Source organism: Pan troglodytes, chromosome 3 (genome assembly GCF_028858775.2).
Source record: "Pan troglodytes isolate AG18354 chromosome 3, NHGRI_mPanTro3-v2.0_pri, whole genome shotgun sequence".
Lineage (NCBI taxonomy): Eukaryota > Metazoa > Chordata > Mammalia > Primates > Hominidae > Pan > Pan troglodytes.
The window spans coordinates 75,524,431-75,545,568 of NC_072401.2; positions in this window are offsets into that span (position 1 = coordinate 75,524,431).

Sequence of the window (21,138 nt, forward strand, 5' to 3'; positions counted from 1 at the left end):
TCCACGACGGCGCGGAAGCCTGCTGCATTTCCCAAGCTTGCGCGGACACAGGGAGGAACACCTTGAGGATCCAGCATCTAAGAAACACACTTTGGAAAATGCAGCTCCAGAATATTCTCTTTTGTGTCTGCTCAAGGACCGTATAGCATATTCTCCCAGATATTTCTAGGCCAAAGGAAGTCATTCCCTCCCCTTCCTTCTCATGCCTGGAAACTGGTAGAATTGAAGAGAAATCCATGGTTGGGCTGGAGGGCTCCCTGTACACAGAGGCTAGGGTCGGGGTGGGGGGCTTGGTGCAGAGAAGGGAGAGAAGGCAACGGACCCAATAAGAGACACCAATTATGGAGGACTTTTGCTGCTTCCAGCACTGGGCTTGCGAGGGAATTATTGAGTAACAGCTGCTGTTGCAACCAAGACGGAGGTCAGCTCCTAAACAGAAGGCTCCACGACTCAGTTTCATGGTCACTTTCGTGACATGCAGTAGAAATCCCAGGCTTTTCCTGTTTCCTTTTCTTTGTGAATCCCTTCTCCAGTGTCTATGGGAGTGAGGCGGATGAAGTCACAAAGGCTCTGAGGTTCAGCCTTCTAGGATTACTTAGGCTGTTCAGGTCCCTCCACTTCCTCCCCAAGCTTCCTCCTCTAATTTCCTTAGGCCACTCCATTCTTCCATCCTCTAGTGCAATGGTTCCCAACCTTGGCTGCACATTAGAATCATCTGGAGGTTTTCTGTATGTGGTTGTTTTAATCTCAATGGCCAAACCTCATCTCAAATGGATGAAATCAGAAAGTCTAGGACTGAGACTCAGGCACCAGCATTTTTATGGCTTCCCAGGTTATTCCAATTTGCAACTTTAAAAACCGTCCAAGGATAGAATTCTCTCATTTAGCAACATTGGTCTCCCAGGAAGCAGGTTCCTTTTCATCGGAAACCCAACTCATTCTTTTTTTAAGCGAAAACTCTTCCCTCTAGAGTACCCAAATTCTAATTTACTGGTCTCTCATTTATGACCAGATAATTTTCTGGAACCATCATGTTCTGTGCTCTAGGAGATCCAGCTTCACTTCAATTTCTCTGAGCATCTCCACAGTCCATTACTGAGTGTAGTTCAAAGGCAGAACACAGTGCCTACTTCCAACAGGCTAACTGCTAATGAGCATTGGCTCTCAATCATTCTTGCCAATTCTCATGTTCTTTTACTACCCCCAATTTCACTATTTTTGTGCCATTAACCCACATTTCTGCTAGGCTAGAAGTAACTCTCCCCGCCCACTCCAGACACTCATCTCCTACCATTTCTCTTCTCAGAGAAGCCTAAGTCCGTAATATAACTCCCCTGCAAGGTTTCAGTCAGTGCTTAGAAGGCTGCAGTGGGCTTCTCTCTGGAATCTCGGGAGATGAACAAAAAATGTCACCTCAGCTAAAATTGAAACTAACGGAATCAATATAAAACAGATGAGGTAGCCCTTCTGCCCTCTTCTAAATAACCTCCCTTAAAAGATGGGCTTCTAAGGCTGGTACAAATGAAAGTAAACCCAACCAAAAGATCAGATGGTTAAAACAGAACTGTAGAGCTGAGATGGATTTAATGCAAGAACAGCAACAACAACAAAATCCAAAACAGAGATCGTTAAATGGGGGGAACAAGACTATTTATTTACTTATTTATTTATTTATAGAAATATCCATCTTTAGTTGACTTTGGAAAAAAATAAATATTTATAGAAATAAACTTTCATTGAACATATAAATTAATATACAAATAAATTTTAGTGCATGTATATAATTTATAAATAAATATATATGGGATTAGCACTCCCCAAAATGTTTTTGGAAATTACTGTTCTAAATAATTGTGTTCTAAAATTTCAGCATACATAAAAGGCTAGTGCTCAACTTGGAATGAGAAGAAGGAGATGGTGAAAATGGCAAGAGGTGGTTAGTGTTTATCCAGTACTATTGAGAAGCAGTGTCATGACCAGAAGAAAGCTTATCAGGCATATATGGAAGCATGTCCAACTGTTATGGCTTAAATGTCAATTCTTTAAAGTTATCCGGTCCCTTATGCCTGCACTGCAAGGCAATTATCTGATAGTAACCTGACATCTCCTGTACTCTTCCCTACAGGAAGGTCATATGTAAATCAGCCAACTCTGGCCTCCAGGTCTGTTTGGAAATATTATAAAATTATAAATTAGCTTCCTGGTTTCTAAGGTGGTTTGGGTTTAGGTTGGGGTTTCAGTTGAGTTTGATGGGAGTCAGGCCTCCTGAGCCTGATCACCTCTGAGGGAATGTCAGACCCTGAACCTCTCAGGTTCTGCCTGGATCACCATCATTACAAACCACTGCAAGGTACTCTCTAAGCCTCTGTCTTTGGCATTACCTCAAGTGTCACTCAACACATATATAATGTGATTTGTCTGAATTCCAGAGGGAACAGGGTTTCTTAGTCCACCTATGTTTTCAGAAAAGGGAAGTAGGTCTCATTGTTAGGAGCTTAGTAGTAAAACCTCAGATGCTAGGGGACACACAAAATGTAGTATAGGAGGAAACAATCCAAATGTTCATATCTGATAAATGGATAAACAAGATGTGCCATATTTATACAATGGAATATTATTTGTCCATAAAAAGGAATAAAGTTCTGATGGATGCTACAACATTGAAATATTATGCTAAGTGAAAGAATCCAGTCACAAAGGCTGCATATTGTATGATTCCTAAGTATAAAATGTCCAGAACAGAAAAATCTATACAGATAGAAAGTAGGCCAGGCATAATGTCTCATACCTATAATCCCAGTGCTTTGAGATGCCAACGTGAAAGGATTGCTTGAGCCAAGGAGCCTGAGGCTAGCCTGGGCAATATAGCAAGACCCCATCTCTATAATATTTTTTAAAATTAGCTGGGCATGGTGGCATGGGCCTGGAGTCCTAGCTGCTCAGGAGGCTGAGGCAAAAGGATCACTTGAGCCCAGGAGTTTGAAGCTACAGGGAGCTGTGATTGCACCACTGCACTCCAGCCTGGGCAACAGAGGAAGACCCTGTTTCTAAAAAATAAAATAAATAAAGTAATTAAATAAATAAATTTAATTCAATTTAAACAAATAAAGTAGATTATTAGTTGCCTAGGGTTGGGGGAGGTGGGTCAAGGAGAGGAAACAAATTATAGCTAAAGCATTACGGGGCTCCCTCTGGGTGTTATGAAAATGTTCTAAAGTTGTGATAACTGCACATCTATGAATATACTAAAAACCATTGAATTGTACCCTTTGGTTGAATTGTATGGTATGTGGATTATATTGCAATAAAACCCATTTTAAAAATGAAGTATAAGATGAGGCAATTACCAGCAGTTCATATGGGTCTCCCCTTTGGGATTGTCTTCCACTGGTCACTGGTTTTTCTTCCTAATTACTTTATAAGCACGAAGAAGGAAACCCAACAGCTCATGCTGTCAGAGTTCTCACAGAATTTCACAGAGGTCATCTGTGAAAGCTGATGACCCACCCTCAGCCCACAGTAGAAAAAGGGGCTGTGAGCAGAGGAATACTGATCACTACCTCACACCTCTCTGCAGTGCTCGTAACCCCAATGTGACAAACATTTCACAATCAGAAGAAACTCAAAAAAATTTTCAGTAAAGCCAGTATTCTAGATTTCCAAAATATGCATCCAATCTGCATAGGAAGATTTATCATCACAGAATTCAGGGCTGAAAGATCACACAAGATTTTAAATGTTAACTTAATTATCTTATTGCATAGGCCCAGGGTGTTTGATGAACTCCATCCCCACAGAGTTTCAGTCAGGGTATGGCATAGACATTTCCTCTCTCCTCTCACCCTCAAACCTGCCCAGGGAGTGTCCAATGCTCACCTTCTCCCAGGGTCATTTGCCTTTTCTTGCTCTCTCCTCTCCTCTCCCTCCAAGCTCTTCTTCCCACTTCAGAAAGTTTAAAATTGCCTTCCTGTGTGGCAGGAAATTGAATTTGTCATATCCTACGTTCTTCTAGCTTTTTGGTTTATAGTAAAAAATTTATGCTTGGTCCTCCAAGCTCTGTTACTAAATATTTAAAGAAAAGCTTTGGGAATTTGAAAAATATGCTATTTTTTCTCTCAAGTGTCTGGCTCTTGCAATTCAATGTGTGGCTTTCCCAACTACTATTCCTGAAATGGGCATTGAGAGTGAATTCTGGTTGTCAAAATCTTAACATTGACTTCTTAATTCTCTTCATATCCCAACTATAAAAATCCCAGTCCTCCTTGAGGGACTGTACCTCTAGTTGAATATGTGAAAATAATGTACAAATAAAAACATAGTACCATTTACACATCTAAAAACTGACTAACTAAAGCTTTCTAGTTCAAATGTGCTATGATTCTATGACTTTAATCCAACCAGCCTTGGGTCTTTGTGCTCCTACCATGGGAGGAGACCCCTAACACCACCAATTTTTGGATTCTTCTCATAAACCCTGATACCTCTTCCTCCTTTCTCTCTCCCCTATCCATTTTCTACATGGGATTAGGTAATGGTCTTCTAATCCCCCAATGGATTGCCAATGATAGAAGGGAGTGGTCACATGGCCCCTGAGTTCTGTGGCACAGGCTAAATCAAGCCTATAAATTCTCTGAAAACACTTGTTTTGTCTCGAAATTTCATGCACAGTCCCATTCACCTCCACAACTGATCACTGTTCCTTTTAAATGTTACAAATAAGCTTTAAATGACAAATCGAGCCAGGAGTGGTGACTCACACCTGTAATCCCAGCACTTTGGGAGGCAGAGGTGGAGAATCGCTTGAGCCCAGGAGTTCAAGACCAGCCTGAGCAACACGGTGAGACCGTGTTTCTACAAAAAAAAAAATTCAAAAAAAAAAAAAAATTAGCCAGGTGTGGTGGTGTGCCTGTGATCCTAGCTATTCAAGAGGCTGATGTGAGATGGTTGCTTGAGCCTGGGAGGTTGAGGCTGCATTGAGCCGTGATCATGCCACTGTACTGTAGCCTGGGCAACAGAGCAAGATCCCATCTCAAAAAAATAATAAAATAAATTACAAATCAAAAGTACTTAGCTTTTTCTGACAATCTTCAAATAAAATTGACCCTCCAGTTCAAAGTGTTGCTTTGATTCTGTGGCCTCTAACTGGCCTTAACACATAGCCTAGTGGCCCCTGGTAATGGACACACATTTCACAAATATAAGTAGATGATTTGCCAATACTAAGTCTATGTTGACAACCAGTAACAGAAAGTTGAGGCAATATTTGTGAAATAAATTAATTTGGAATAGACAATATTAGTGAAATAAATAAATTTGGATTAGTAGGTTTGAGCATCTACTCAGAAAATGTCAAGGGGTAAAACTTGTTTTGCTCCTTGTTCAGACCACCACTTGCAGCATTTGCTGTAATCATATATAACATTTGCATCTTCATAACGTGTAAGGGGGATAGTATTTGGGGAATGGCAAACCACCGTATTAATCCTCAGTTATCTTCAATTCCAAATCATGCTAGGGTATTCAGAGCACAGTCATTTTACACTTGGAGGTCTCAAATCATGTACATCTTTGGAATTGTTGAGAAAAGACTCCTTCCCACATGGCAGTAAGGCCACAGGTCTGGCTGTACTAAGGAAGGAAAAGTCTGCCTGTCCAATTGGAAGGATTGTAGGGAAGGAGAAGGGAGAAAGGAGTTGGAGAGAAAGGAATATGTAAAGGTGGTTCCTCTTCCCATCTACGCAAAGAAGGGGCAATGAATTTGTTTTCTATACCATGTAGAAAATTATCATAAACTTAGTGGCTTAACACGACACACATTTATTATCTCACAGTTTCCATGGGTCAGGAGACTGCATGTTTTAGGTGGGCCCTCAGCCGAGGGAAGAACGCAGAAGAAGGTGTCAAGAGGCTGTGTTTCTATCTGGTGGACCAACTAGAGAAAGGTTCACTTTCAAGTATGTTCCAGCTGTTAGCAGAATTCTGGAATTCCTTTCCTGGCAGTTGTGGGACTGATGTCTTGCTAGTTTTTGTACAAGGATGGCTCTCGAATGCTAGAGGATGCCCTCAGCTCCTTGCCATGTGGCCTCTCCTTCTGGCTGTTTCACACTTCCAATCTCTCTGACTTATCTGTCCCTGACCTCTGAACATGTATTTAAAGGGCTCATGTGAGTGGGTCTGTACCACCTGGGTAATCTCCCTCTTTTAAGATCGACTGATTTGGGATTTTAATCACATCTGCAAAAGTCCTTCACCACACACAGCACCTAGGTGAGTGTTTGAATACTGGGAGAAGGTGTGTGCACCAAGGGCCTGGAATCCTGGTGGTCATCTTCAAGTTCTGCCCAGCACAAGCCGTCACTGGTACCCAGTGATGTGTGAGGAAGGCTGGAGACATGTTGCTAGTGCTCGTGTTCCCAGGCATTCTGGGGAGGCCGCAAGCCTTTGGGAAAAGCCCTTGTCTGCCACAGCAGCTTGTAATGGGACAAGAGCAGTGATAGGCATTGTTGTGGAGATGGATGATCAAATGAGCCAAAGGCAGCACTTCCAGCTGCCCAAGTCCTCCCCATGGTGAGCAGATGACTGGGAAGTGCACAGGCAGAGGGAGTGGCCCTGGTGGGCATGAGGACTGCTGGCCTGGCCAGAGAGCAGAGTTAAGGGGATAGAGTCAGTGGAGACTGAGATAAAGAGCAAAAGCCGCAGACTCTAGCAGTGGGCCCCAGCATGGGAGCCCACCAAGTCTGCAAAGCCAGTCCTGCCACCCTCAAGAGAGGCAGAAAGGGTTCAGAGTTTTGCACAGAGACCCAAAGGTCTGGGCTCTTCTTTCCTGCTGAGAGTCTGGGAGCCACGGCCTTCCACAATTATACCCAGAGCCTTTTTGGAGAATAAATAAAGATGGGGAGGGGATCAGAGAGCCTGAGGAGACTTGAGTTGAGTCTTGGTTTTCCTCGGACTGATGGAGGTTCCAGGGCCCAGGACTTTGGGGTATCAAAACTGGAAAAGTCCTGACAAACAGGAAGGTTGGCACCCTAGCTTTAAAAGGCTATTTCAATTATTAAGTTGACCTAAAATTTAAACTAAATTATGCCAGGCTGAATCTCTCTCACACACACACACGCACCCCCACCTCAGGAAGGTCATGACCATCTACAGTAATGATCAGCTGCGCTGCATTTTTTTTGCTTGCCTGAGTTGTAGGTCTTGTACATTTGCAATACCTCATCACCAGTTTCATATTCTCTTGCTTCATCCTCACAGCAGCACTGTAATAAAGACAGAAAGGGGAATGACAGACGAGGCCAAAAGATGGCCTGAAAAGCCCACGACCAGTGACTGCATTGCAGGGCCCATGGTGGAACCAGATTGTTCAATTCCCAGTTTTCAGCATATGATGAATCTTCAGATCTAAGAATTTTGCCACCTACGCTTATCTTTTCCAGGGCTCTGCTTAATTTCATTAATAAATTAAATCCTGAATATTCATCACATGTCGATTACTATTCATCGAGTGTTCATTGGCTTCATGGCCATATTCAAGACATCAGGTGGGCATGGTCTCAGCTGAACCACAGCCTTCGGCAGTGGGCCCTCCTCACCTGCCTTCCTGGCCCAGATAACAATAGGAAAGTCAGAGCAAAGTGCAGGTCGGCCAGAGCACTATCTTTGTGTGATGCTTCCCCCTTGTGGCCAACTTGCCACTTTGGACAGGAGGTAAAGAATTCTCCAAAAGGTCTTCCTGTTCAGGGATTACCACCTAGGCAGGTAAGATGCCTGGGCTGAGGCCTGAGCCTGGGTGGGCTCGCCCATGCCCCAGGCTCAGAGATTTCACGTGAAGAATCCGGCTTCTTCATCCACTCTCTACTCCTTCGTGGACAAGGCAGGTGGAGGACAGATTGGCCCACAAGAAATCTGGGTGTTTGAAGATTAGGGACCCCAAAATAGTCTCTGACCTCCAAATTCCAGCCAGGAAACTCATCATTGTTTACCACCTGATGCTCTAAGACACATCAGTGCTTGACTGTCAACATATGTTCAGTGCATCTTGAGGGTGTTAATAGGCTGAAAGCAATGGCCAATTGTCCAGGATGACTGGGGAAGAGAAGAGTTGGTGGTTAACCATCCCATAATCTTCATCAAAGCTGCCCTCAGGCCTTCCTTGGTGTTTCTATTCTTTCCTTATGTATGTATAAATACAATTTATAAATTTCATATATATATTTCAGTATATATATATGTGTATATATATATATACTGGAACATATAAATATGTACTTCAGTATATATATACTGGAACACATAAATATATATATAATATATATACTGAATAGAAGTATATTTTTACATTCTAAAACTATATTGACCCAATTTGGGAGCCTAAGCGATGATGAAGCGGGGCAGATTTAGCTTGGCACATGGAGTCCTGTTCTACACAGGCTCCAAGACGAGCAGAGCCAGCCTATGATGGAGAGAGTGTCTGAGAGTAGAAAAATAATCAGAAAAATGGTGGCGGGCAAGGTAGAAGAATTAGTGGCAGAACGTTCCTGGATTATTTTTCTGAAGTCAGAAGCTCCAAGGAGACAGCACTAATGGCAATTAATTGGTTAAAAGAATATTTCAACTAAACTTGTCTCACACTGGGTTTATGTAACTTGGTCTAGTGTAAGGTTCAGGGTGAAAATGGAGATAAGAATTAGAGTCAAGATGGCAGAAAATCTTCTCATTCATGTTCTTGATAGAAAATCCATCTTCCGTTCTCCTCGCACCTCCTATGTCTTGTTTACATCGTTCATAATGCCTTCTCTTTCTGCTTGCAGGCCTGATTTTAACTCTAACAAATAAACTATTTGGGCAATTATTTCACTAAGTCTTTCTCCACTACCAAACCAGAAATGGGGACAGAAATGACAACAAATGTCTTTGAGTGAATGAGTGAATGAATGAAGGGCTGGATCACTGAATGAATAGGTGTTCAGTGCTGTGTTGGGTACAAGGGGTCCAGAGAGGAACAGAGAGAGGAGGCCTGGCCTCAAGGATCTTACAGTGGAGCAAGTAATTAGAAGGCTGAGGAATGCTTCAAAGCACAAGGGCAGTGAACTATGAGAGTCTCCAGCAACCTGGCATGGTTTGGGGGTATATGGATTTAATGCCTCAAAAAATGCTTTGTTTAATGCACTAAACAAAGAGGTGGGAATCTGAGGAAAATGAGTGCCAGGCAGACAGAACTGTGTATGCCAAGGCCCGAGGCAGGGAAGGGATTAGCTCATTAGCAAGAGGGAAAGAAAATCACTGTGGCTGGGCCAGAGCGAAGGGGAGAAGGGCATGGAGTGAGGGGGCAGGGGCCAGATCACACAGGGCCTTCAGTCCTTACTGGGCTGGGCTTTTCTCTAAGGGTAGTAAGAAGCCATTGATGAGTAGTAAGCCATGCAGTGACATAATCAGGTTTGTTTTTTTTTAAAAAAAATGAATTTCTCTGGCTGCTGTGTGGAGAATGGATTGGCGAGAGGGAAGAATAAAGAAGGCAAGACCCGTCAAGAGGCTGCAGCGGCAGTCCAGGTGAGAGGTGATGCAGGCTTGATCTTGGTGGCAGTCCTGGAAATGAGGAGGATGGGGAGGATCCGGGAGTAATTCAGGAAGAACTTGTAAAGTGTATGAGTCAGAAGAAGGAGTCAGGGATAACACCCAGGTGTGCGGTTTGGGCAGCTGATGCACAGGTACTAAGAGGAGCAGTTCCTGGCTCATTTGGGAGCATCTTGAATTTAGTGTCCTGTGAGGAGCCATATGGTCAGTAATTGCTATGCGAGTCTGGAGCCTGAGAGAGGGCAGTGCTGGAAATAGAGAGAGTGTGAATGGTAAATGAACGGGGCGGGTCCAGGTAAGAGGAGCCTGAGGGAGTCCACCGACCGGCCAGTGGCTAGGCTGCCATGACTGTCTAGGGCAACGCAGCAACTCTGTGTGGTAACTCTTCCTGCATTTTGTTTTCTAGTCTGCATTTTCATGGGCATCAGATAATTAAATTCTCATATGTGGTAGAGGCTATGGTTGCTTACCCCATACCTATTCTCTCCTCTGCCTTGACAACAGACTCCTCTATTGTCAAAGGTCTCAATGTGCCCAGCTAGAAAACTATGCCTCCCGGCATCCTTTGCAGATAGGAATGGCTAGCGGGGTAAAAATGGAAATTGTTGAATGAGACTTTTAAAAAGTGCCCTAAGGGGGGCTGACTCAGCAAGGAGGCATATAACCTTTGGCTCTTCTATTTTTCTTTATTTCCTCCCTGGGACTTGGGCCTAATGGCTGGGGCTTCATTGGCCCTCTTGGACCATGAAGTAAACTTGAGGATGGAAGCTACACACTAAGGGTGGGGAAATGAGCAGAAAGATAGTTTCTGGGTCTCTGATGACTGTGAAGTTACCCTACCAGTCTGGGTGACTTCCAGGTTTCTTTGACATGAAATAAAAAATAAGCTTCTGCATGGTATAAGCCACTGATATTTAGATTTTGTGATTTATGCAGTCAAACTTAATCTGATAGATCATTCATACAATAATCAAACATGAGAGTGAATTCAAGAGACTATATAGGAATACACAAGAAAGGATAATGCAGGTCGGGTTGCTGCATGAAAGAAGAAAATGTTCTGTCTTATATCATCAGGGAAATTTTCCACATTTCTTTCAATGTCTTGAACTGGGAGTGCAACAACCAAAGCAGAACGTCCCAAGTCTCTCCCCTTGGGAGTCTATTAGCAACTGCATCTTTGAAATCACAAGGGCATGTCAATTCCATATACTGAAAGCAAATAAAAAAACTGTGCTCAATGTGATTAAGACCTAACAACTATAATTGAATAATTGCAAAGTTTATTTCAGACAATTTAGAAAGTGCAGGTATCTCAACTGCTTGGAATTCACATTCTGTACAAAGTTTGCTTGCAAAATTTCCAGAAAATTTTATTTTTATATGTATTTTTTTATATTTTATATATATTTTTTATATTTTATATATATTTTATATTATATATATATTATATATATATATAAATGTGATTCTCAGTTCCTGTTAGTCCACTAATTCTTCTAGAAGTTGGTCTCCAGGTTGCCTGACAAAGGAGGTATGTGAAGGCCAAAATCCAACCTGGTCTTTCTGCCCAAAGGCTACCTGGGGGTAGGGCTAGTTCAGCCTGGAGGCAGCAGCACTTTTTACAATTTGTCCCCCTTAAGAGGCATCCTTTGGCAATTGACACTGAGATGCTAATGCATTAGCAAGTCCCCTGGTAGATACATGTACTCACCTTGCTCCTCTAAATGGCATTCAAGAAGCTGAGGCATGGGAAGGCGTATCAGGAGTCCCTCCAAACAGCAGAGTAGGCAGATGAGCACTTTGAGGGATTGGTACACAGAAATTTATTACAGGTAGACAGGTATGGATAACCTGTGACAGAGCTGTAGCCACTAATATAAACTCCAAAAAGAGGAAAGCATTTTACTTCCTACCAAGACTAAGGAAATGAGGATGTAACAAAAAGGGGAAATTTTAAAGAAATTTCTTTGGCGCTTCTGTTGCTCTCTAGCAGCCCCTTGTGGTACTTGAAACAATCTGCAGCCCGGTGCCTCTTCCAGGGCCTGCTCTTAGCTGCAAGAGGTTTGAACTCTAAGAAACTGATACCTCAAATGCATTAGAATCCCTCTTCTAGGCACAAGAATCTCATATACCTTTCAAAAAAAAAGTTCACAGTAGCCAAAAAGAAACTAGCAATGCATCAATTTTCTGAACACCAGTGAAGCTCATTCTGTAAGAGAACCAATTGGGTTAAGAATCTCTCTCTGTCTCCCCCGTTCTCCAAACATTTCATAAAATCTGTGCTCAGGTAAATCAATGGACACAATACCACAGTTCTGTAGGATAGACAGCCAGGAAGTAGGCAAAGGTCGGCTCATGAAGGGCCCTTTGTGTTCTGCTGGGAAATTTTAAGGCAATAGGGAGGTAGGTAGGATGTAAGTAAGGAGGTGACACGATCAAACCTATTATTTACAAAAGATCGTCCTGGAAACAGGGTGCAGCTTGGTTGGGCTGGGGGGAGAATATGGATTAGGAGACTGTGACGTCAAGACTGACTTGGGTCAGGAGAGGCTGACCCAAGGCAAGCGTGGAGGCATAAAGACAGAAAAGGAGAGCTTGAAGAGACATGTGTGATGAGAACTGGAAGAGACATGTGTGATGAGAACTGAAGGGCTTAGCAAATGGCCAGATTTCCAACTAAAACAACTCAGTGGCTGGGATCGTCAAGAACTGATACTGCAAACAGGATGTGTGGAGTACGGTAAGGGGTGGAGAGATTAGAAGAGGAGAACTGGATGAGTTTAGATGGTTTCATGGAAAGAGCTTTGCCTCTGGCTCCTGCCCTGATGCCACTTTGTTCTGTTTTCTATTTGGCATCCATTTCTATGTGGCATCCATTAATCAGAGGGCCAAACTAATGGCCAAAGTTGTTAACATCTCCCCAGAAATCCAGCTTCCACAGGTGCATGAAAATCATTTACAGACCTTCCAACCAGTCCTCAGTCCATACCCCAAATCACCTCCCCTATCAAACTCACACACCCAAGGGCTAGGCACCAGGTGACTAGAGACCGTCCCAATACCCCAAAGCCTGCTAGAAGGATGTAGACTAGCCAGTCCTACACTGTTTACCCTGTCCCGCCTTGCCTTTCCTGCAGAAATCCCAGTCCAGGCTGTGGCCTATGCTTTCCCCTTCTGCCTCTTGACCTCTTATGCTTCCCCATGTGACCCTGTGTCACATGACATGCCTTCTCCTCTTGGGAAATGTAGTAAAAATCTTTCAATGGCATTAACTTCTGTGTGATACCACTCAATTCCTTTTATTTATCTTGTTTTTATAGACAAGGTCTCAATCTGTCACCTATGCTGAAATGCAGTCGTGCTATCACAGCTCACTGCAGCCTCAACCTCCTGGGCTCAAACGCTCCTCTTGCCTCAACCTTCTAAGTAGCTGGAAGTACAGGTGTGCACCACCAACACCAAGACTAGCTAATTTTTTTTTTTTTTTTTGTAGACACGGGGGTCTCACCAGCTCAGGCTGGTCTGGAACTCCTGACCTCAAGTGATCCTCCTGCCTCAGCCTCCCAAAGCATTGGGATTACAGGCTTGACCCACCATGCCCAGCCTCAATTTGCTTTAAAAATTAAGGCATGAGCACAAATCACACCTCTTCCTTTGTAATTCTAGCTATGTTACTACCTTTGAATTTTCTTTTGCGCACCTAAAATATATGAGTAATAAAAAAAAATTATGTGATTGTCATGAGGCTTATTTAAAATATATGATAACAAGACGAGTGTGGTGGCTCATGCCTGTAATCTCAGCACTTTGGAAGGCCAAAATGAAAGGATCACTTAAGACCAGGAGTTTGAGACCAGCCTGGTCAACATGAAGAGACCCCCATCTCTTTTTTTTTTTTTTTTTGAGACAGAGTCTCACTCTGTCACCCAGGCTGGAGTGCAGTAGTATGATCTTGGCTCACTGCAACCTCCGTCTCCCAAATTCAAGCAATTCTTCTGCCTCAGCCTCCTGAGTAGCTGGGACTACAGGCGTGCACCACCATGCCCGACTAACTTTGGTATTTTTAGTAGAGATGGAGTTTCACCATAGTGGCCAGGCTGGCCTCAAACTCCTGTCCTAGTGATCCACCCGCCTTGGCCTCCCAAAGTGCTGGGATTACAGGTGTGAGCCGCCGCACCCGGCCCCCATCTCTTAAAAAAAAAGAAAAGTGATAAAAGTCTTTGCACATTATAATCATGTTCATTATTATCACTAACTCTCAAGAATGTGACCTGCTAGTGCCTTTTTCCCAGCAAACTCAGCTTCTTACAGGCACAATATTGTCAATGAATTCATGTTCATGAAGCATCACCCCTGTCCAGATGCAGGGCATCCTATAACCCAGGTAAATTCACTGTGATCTGACCAAGCAACAGATATAGAGCTATGAGAAACAGGATTGGTTGGTCTTACCTAATGCATACAAAACTCTTCACTTAAAAGAGAAAAATTAGTAATCTAGAAATCTAGAAATTTCTAGATTTCCCATAGCATTTAATGCTAACTCCATGTGGTTCAGAGTGAGAACAGATTGCAGCAGGATCACAACCAGAATGAGGCATGTGAGATGCCCGAGGTGCAAAATTTAAGGAGGCACATGGACTCCCAACTCTGTTGAGTGTCCCTGGTCCCCACCCTATGGTACAGCTACAAGGATAAAGAATTTCCATTCTAACACCATTAACATAGAGGAGCTCTATCAAGTGGCTAGCCCTCAGCTGTAGCATAGTCTAAATACACACTATTGTATGCTGTACTCCACGCTGAAGCAGGCCTCTATGGATGGACTGGGTCCTTTGCCAAGTAGCTTTCATAGAAATCTAATGACAGTCCTGAATTTGAAGAGGAACTGAAACTAAACATTTGCTTATTCAGACCAGAAGTAGAACAAACTCTCAGCCTCAGTGAGGTACAAGTCAGTGTTTCTGAGAAATTCACAAGTTCTACAAAAACACATTTTATGAAAGTAGCCACCACCCAAGATCACCCACGTACTTAATTCCAGTAGTGCTTGGGGTAAAAAATTTCCCTATATCTAGTTCTTCCTTTAGCCTCACTCACTCCAGGCTTGGACAGGTTGCCAGTAAAACTCTGGATTTTTTTTTAAATCTGGGATACAATTATTCCCATAAGTTGGATGGCAAATGAGTGCATTCTATGGAGTGTTTGGTTTTTCCAGATTCAAGAAAAGCTCTATTTAACTGCAAAGGGTGCTTTTCAGCTGTGTCCCTACTAAAAGCTTCCCATACAGTCACTCTCAAGACTGTTGTTCTTTTTTCACTAGAGACGGCCACAGTCATTATGTTGTAAGCATTCTGAGTTGATGCACATGGGAAGGAACTTCAGGGTCAACATTCAATTTGGCTTCAGGAGTTGCCAGATTTGAGTGTTGGTTTCTCAATTAGTCTGCTGCCCTGAAGCTCCCCCATAAATCCTTCTGTGAATGGGTAATTTATTCAGTCCTGCAACAAATATTTACTGAGCACTTACTCTGAACCAGCACTGTTCCAGGCACCAGGGATGTATCAGTGAACAAAACATGCAAATTCTGTCATCACATAGCTTACATTCTAGAAGGGGAGGCAGAAAATAACCAAGAGCACGTCAATAAACTATACAGTAAGTTAGAAGATTATACGTTGTAGGGGAAGAAAGAGAAAGTTGAGCAGGGTAGGTGGGATGGGATGTGCTGGGGATGGGGGCAGCATAGAGATGGACATGGTGGGATGGTGCCGATGGCAAGGTTAAATAGGACTGTCCAAGTCGGCCTCTTGGAAAAGATGAAATTAAGGAGATACTTTAAGGAAGTGAGAGGATTATCCAAAGATAACTAGGGAAAGAGCATTCCATACAAAGGGAACAGCCAGTTCAAAGGCCATGACAGGGGTGTGTTCTTGTTGTGCTCTAGAAACTGCAATGAGGCCCATGAGGTTGGAAGGAAGTGAACAAAGAGAACGGAAGAGAACTTTGAAGAGGTGATGAAGGCCAGATCGTGACAGGCCTTGATAAGTGTAAGACGAAAAGACATTGCACGGTTTTGAGCAGAAGAGTGATCATGACTTCATTTTAAAAGGATTCCTCTAGCTGCTGCTTTGAAAATAGTCTGTTGTGGGAGGGAAAACAGCAAAGTGGGGAGACTTTTGAGGAGCCTACTGCAGTCATACAGGTGAAAGGTCATGATGGCATGGCCCAGGGTGGCAGCACTAGAGAGAGTGAGAGCGGTCAGATTCTGAATAGATTTCAGGTATGCTTAAGGGAGAACCAGAATCTTGGCAGATTAGACACAGAACGTGAGAAAGAGGATTGCCAAGGATGACTCCAAGATTTGGGGCATGAGCAACTGGAAAATTAGAGTTGCCATCAACTGAGATGATGGACACTGATGGTGGATCAAGCTTGAGAGAAGGAAGAAGTTAAGTTTTTTGTTTTTTTGGTTTTTTTGTTTGTTTATTTTTTGAGATGGGGTCTCGCTCTGTCACCCAGGCTGGAGTGCAATGGCACAATCTCGGCTCACTGCAACTTCCGCCTCCTGGATTCAAGAGATTCTCCTGCCTCAGCCTCCTGAGTAGCTGGGATTACAGGTGCGCACCATCATGCCCAGTTAATATTTGTATTTAGTAGAGATGAGGTTTCACCATGTTAGTCAGGCTGGTCTCAAACTCTTAACCTCGCGGTCAGCCTGCCTCAGCCTCCCAAAGTGCTGGGATTACAGGTGTGAGTCATCACATCTGGCTTGGAAGTTAAGTTTTTTGTTTTGTTTTGTTTTGAGACAGGGTCTCACTCTAGTCGCCCAGGCTGGAGTGCAGTGGCATGATCACAGCTCACTGCAGCCTCGACTTCCTGGGCTCAGGTGACTCTCCCACCTCAGTCCCCTGAGTAGCTGGGACTGCAGGCATGGGCCACTATGCCTGGCTAATTTTTTGCATTTTTAGTAGAGACAGGGTTCTGCCACATTGCCCAGGCTGGTCTCAAACTCCTGGGCTCAAGTGATGGAAATTATTTTGAAGGTAAGAGATCAGCTACTTTATATCCTGGCATGCCTGCAGTCCCAGCTACTGGGAAACTGAAGTAGGATGATCTCTTGAGCACAGGATCTCTTTGAGTCCAGCCTGGGCAATGTAGTGAGACCCCATCTCTGAAACAGATATATAGCTGATAGATAGATAGATAACAGATAGATAATAGATAGATAGATAGATAGATAGATAGATAGATAGATGATAGATATAGATAGATAGATAGATAGATAGATAGATAGATAGATAGATGATAGATAGATAGATGATAGATCAACTATTTGACATTCAAATGAAGATGTTGAGTAGGCAGTTGGACACACAACGAGATAGCGAGAGAGAGAGAGAGAGAGGCCTGGGTTACAAATATACATTTAGGATCTGCCAGCATATAGATAGTATTTGAAGCCCTGAAGTTAGATGAGACCAAAAAAACAAACAAACAAGACTCTTAGAGAGTCTGCAGCACCTAACCTAGAGACCTGGGGCACTCTAACATGAATAGAGGCCAGGAAAAAAAGGATCAGCAAAGCAACTGAGAAAAAAACAACCTGTAATGCAGGAGAAATACCAAGAGAGTTTGATATCTTGGAAGCCCAATGAAGAAAGCATACATTAAAGATTAAAATGACAGATATCCCCATACAACTTTATAGTTTGTTGCAAATAGGTTGTATCGCTTATGCTTACAAATGTTATTTGTTACAAAGAATGGATAACTGAAAATAGTCGCCTAAAGATGTATTTTTCTCATGCAAAAAAGAATCTAGAGGTAGATAGGTCAGGGCTAATGCACCTATGCAAGAATGTCATTTAAAAGCCTGTCTTCTGTCTCCTGGACTGCCACTTTCAGTGTGTAATTTTTAACTTCATGGTCAAAAGATGATTGCTGCAACTCTAGGCAGTAATTCTAAGTTCCAGGCAGAAAGAAATGGGAAGAGCAAAACGAGAAAGACAGAAACTTTTCCTCAAGCTTTTACTTTTTCAGTGCACTAAGGAAGTCCTCCCAAGAAATTGCACCTACATCTTACTGGCCAGAATAAAATTCCATCTGCAAGGGAATTTGAGTACGTTGATTTCCAACACTTGCATTAGAAAAAAGTAATAATGGCAATGTTTAGAAAAGATGTTCAGTGAGCCAATCTACTCAGTCATATATACAGCATCTGCAGCACAGGGTAAGAAATGATACAATAAGGATCTTATGGCTGTAGAAATAAATAGAAAGCTGGAGTGTCCAAGGTAATATCTCTCTGATAAATATATGTATCTAAATGACTTTGTACCTATACCTGAGAGTTATAACCAGACCACTACCCTATTGCTTCCATTTGAACCTCATTTTGTTTTTATTCTGATCAATATCCAAGAATTTCACATGTGAGAATTTTTGTTTTAACTCTATATTGGACCAATACCATTCTCATTTAAAATGAGATCAGCTCAAGAGGATGACTTCAAGAGCCAAACAACCTTGCAGCTCCATCATCACTTTTGGTTTATGGGAATGACTGGCTCCATCCCTGCCTTTCAAAGAGATGTTCTATCTGTAGATTATAGTTATTAAATATTCATGAACCCATCTTATAAGAGAAATATCAATTAATGAATTATGGCTTATTGTTCTTTTGGCTTAGAATACTCTTACCTTCTTCTCTGACTAGAAAAAAATATCCTTCAAAACTCAACTCAAATGCTTCTCTTCAACTTCTCCTAGCCTGACTAAAAGCTCTTTCCTTTGTAGTCTGATAATGCTTTGAATTATCTACCATACTGCATTTAATCAAAATTTGTAGAAGGCAACTAAAATAATGCTTAGACGGAAACATAGCATTAAATCCTTGTATTAGAAAGAATTGGCCAGGTGCAGTGGCTCACACCTCTAATCCCAGCACTTTTGGGGGCTGAGGCAGGTGGATCACATGAAGTCAAGAGTTTGAGAACAGCCTGGCTAACATGGTGAAACCCTGTCTCTACTAAAAATACAAAATTTAGCCAGACATGGTAGCACACATCTGTAATCCCAGCTACTTGAGAGGCTGAGGCAGGATAACCGCTTGAACTTGACTGGAGGTTGCAGTGAGCCAAGATCGTTCACTGCCCTCCAACCTGGGTGACAGAGTGAGACTGTCTCAAAAAAAAAACAAAACAGAAAAATCATGATTTCAAATAAATTATATAAGCTTCTACCATAGGAAAGTAAGGGAAAAATAACAAATTAAGCCTAAGTAGGCAGAAGGAAAGAGGTAATAATGAGTAGAAACCAATGATATAAAATGGGACAAATAATAGGGAATAGATAAACAATGAAACCAAAAGCTGATTCGTTGAAATTATCACTAAAATTAATAAGCCTCTAGGCAAAATCATCAAAAGAAAAAGAGAGACCACACAAATTGTCAGTATCATGAATGAATGAAGGGACACTGCAGATCCTACAATAGTAATGAGTAATAAAATAATGTCATCAACAACTTCATGATAATAAATTCAATAACATATGAAATCAACAAATTCCTTGAAAAACACTATCCCATCTTACTCATGAATAAGTAAATATCCTGGCTGGACATGATGGCTCATGCCTGTAATCCCAGCACTTTGGGAGGCCAAGTTGGGGGAATTGCTTGAGGCCAGGAGTTTGAGACCAGCCCTGGCAACATAGCGAGACCCTGTCTCTCCAAAAAATTAAAAATTAGCTGACCATGGTGGCACATGCCTGTAGTCCCAGCTACTGAGGAGAGGCTGAGGCAGGAGGATTGCTTGAACCCAGGAGGTGGAGGCTGCAGAACTATGACTGTGCCACTGCACTCCAGCCTGGATGAGAGAGGGAGAGCTCATCACTAAAAAGTAATTAATTAACCAATTAATTATCCTGAATAGCCTTATGTCTATTAACGAAATTGGACTAGTAATTTATAAACTTTCAACAAAAAATTACCAGGTCCAGGTGGATCCAATGGTAAATTATATCAAACATTTAAGGAAGAAATATCAATTCTACACAAACTGTTCCAGAAAATAGAAAAGGAGGAAACTTCCCAACACATTCTGTGATGCCATTATTACTCTGTTACCAAATGAAGGCAAAAACATGACAAGAATAGAAAACTACAGGTCCATATCAGTCATAAACATAGAGTTAAAACTCCTTAACAAAACATTAGCAAGTTGAATCTAGCAATATATAAACGTATTATATCATAACTAAGATGGTGTGAACTGGAGAATGCAAAATTGCTTTAGCATTTGGAAACCAGTCAGTGTAATTTACCATATAGTCATCCCTCAGTATCTGTAAAGGATTGGATCCAGGACCCCTCTGCAGATATCAAAATCTGAGGATGTTCAAGTCCCTTATGTAAAATGATGTGGCGTTGTATAAAACCTATGCACATCCTCCTGTATACTTTAAAAATCTCTACATTATTTATACTACCTAATACAATGTAAATGCCATGCAAATAATTGTTATACTAGATTGTTTTATTTGTATGATTTGTATTGCTGTATTATTATTTTTTATTTGTTTTTTAAAAATATTTTTCACCCACAGTTTGTTGAATCCAGAGATGTGAAACCTGCAGATTCAAAGGCTGATTGTATTAAGAAATGAAAAAATGAAAATTATGTGATAATCTTAAGAGATGCAGAAAACACTTTCCACAGATCCCAACATCCATTCCAGATAAAAATCTCTCACCAAACTAGGAACAGAAAGAAACGTGTTTAAACTGATGAACAATGTCCATGAAAAGTCTATAGCTAACATCATATTGAATGGTGAAAGACTGAATACTTTCCCCCTTAATATCAGGAATCAAGCAAGGATGTGGCTTTTGCCATTTCCATTCCACTTTGTACTGGAGTTCCTAGCCAGTGCAATACAGTAAGCAGAAGAAATAAAATACATCCACATTGGGAAGGAAGAAGCAAAATTGTCTTTACTTGCAGTTAACATCATTGTCTACATCTAAAATTCTAAGGAATATACAAGGTTGCAGAAGATAAGGTCAATTGAATTTCCATAAACTGGATAGAAATAGAAATTTTAAAAATACCATTTACAATAGCATCAGCTAAAAACATGAAATACTTATAAATAAGTTAACAATATATATAAGTGCACTAAAAACTACAACATTTAGGAAACCCCAATCTTTTATAATGAGCTGCAAGCAAACCTGACAAACGTTTGTCCCAGAAGGAGACATCATCTTTATTATATTGCACATCAAGCAAATCTGCCCTCTGCTCTAGAGAGAGACTCTCTTTCTTCCATGATAGACAGAGGACTCTTGTCTGTTGTTATTAATTACCAAACCTCAGGACCTACTTCAAGCAAATCTGCCCTCTGCTCCAGAGAGGGACTCTCTCTTTCTTCCATGATAGAGAGGAATCTTGTCTGTTGTATTAATTACCAAACCTCAGGACCTAAAACAGGGCCGAGCTCAATAACATTGAAGAATAGTTAGGGAGGATGGATGTGAAGGTGGCCATGAAAGTA